Consider the following 1,651-nt stretch of genomic DNA (forward strand, 5'->3'; position numbering starts at 1 on the left):
TTATGCGTGATATTCTTCGTTTATAATCTTGAAACACAATCAACATTATCCGGATATTGTTAACGTTAGCCCGTCAATGCATCGGACAATGTTAAAAGTTCTAAAAATGTTATATAAATTTATTTATTTATTTACCGACGACGATGAAACGTTGTCGTGTACTTATACTATATACAATAACTGCTGCGGCTGCGGTGTACATTATATATTAATGTGACGGTCGTTTATATTACAATATAGTATAGTACAATATTTATTTTATAAAAGGCAGGGACGGATCCATGGGTGGAAGGGAGGGGGGGGCAAGGAGCCCAGCTCCTCTTTCCAAGACTTACGAGTGCCTACTACTGCAGGATACAATCATTGATTTTAAGTACTACAATTAATACTGTATCTATTTATAATCCATGCTTATTGTTTTTATGTTCCACCCCCCCCCCTCCTTTCCTCAGATATATGCTCTGGATTCGTGCCTGATATCAGATGGGTACACATATTATAAAGGTATGTTACGACTTATGGGTAATGTTAATATAATATTTTGAATAATTTCGACGCCTGCAGCCGTCTGCAAAATCGATATTATCCATTTAATTTGGCTAATATGCAATATTCTTCTTTTATAAACTTGAAATAACAACACTATCCGAATAATGTTAACCATTAGCCTGCCAATAACGGATAATGTTGGAAGTTGTATATTCTACGTTGGTGTAACTCATATAGTATTTTTTGCAATTCAAAATGTCATGAAAGCATGTCGTGTGTAATAATAAACAATTGTTATTTCAATTCTATACTTAAAATAATATTTCAAAAAATATTTTATAATAAAATACTCATTTTAATGTTGTATCATTACTCATTAGTAATTTATTAAAAACTTTATACAATTTAAATTATATGTTTATCTTATTATTCATTAATATTGTAAATAAATTATTGTTTTAAATATATTTATATACTAACATAATGAGTATCACTTAAATTATATTCAATTATTGTAACCAGAATAAAAAATCTGTACAAATCTTTTATACTATACGATACTCTATAGGTAGTAATAATGGTATACCTATTATATATAACATCATATTATTATCGGTGCTTATACCTCACCCCATGTAAAAACAATAAATAAAATCGTGGGTGATTCGAGTTTTAATCGCTTTAATTTACGACACAATTGAGATGCACGTGGATCCGATCCACAATAACGTGAGCAATAACAGTATGTAGTAAATATTAAATTGTTAAAAAACATTTTATCATTAATTATTTTAACTTCAACGATATTTTCAGTCAGAAATTAATTATTTAATTGTTTCAACAAGTACCCATTGCAACTTTACTTTCCAGCCTGGGGTCAGTTTGAAGACGTGCACGTATTATAGGCGCACCGGAAAATGTGCTGGAAATAGGAATCCTGCAGAGAGTTGTAAAATCGAAAAATAATGGTAGTTGGTACAGCTTCAGGTAAGTTTCAATATTATTGAGCATATTCCAATAAATTATTCATTATGTAGCCATATTATACCCCCCCCCCCCCACATAATATATAAACATAATGAATAGGTAGGTAGGCGCATAACAATACACTGAAATTTGATTAGCCAAGACACTTAAATTATAGTTAAATCCCACTTTGTAA

The sequence above is a fragment of the Myzus persicae genome, unplaced genomic scaffold (assembly GCF_001856785.1).
Source record: "Myzus persicae strain clone G006 unplaced genomic scaffold, MPER_G0061.0, whole genome shotgun sequence".
Taxonomy (NCBI): domain Eukaryota; kingdom Metazoa; phylum Arthropoda; class Insecta; order Hemiptera; family Aphididae; genus Myzus; species Myzus persicae.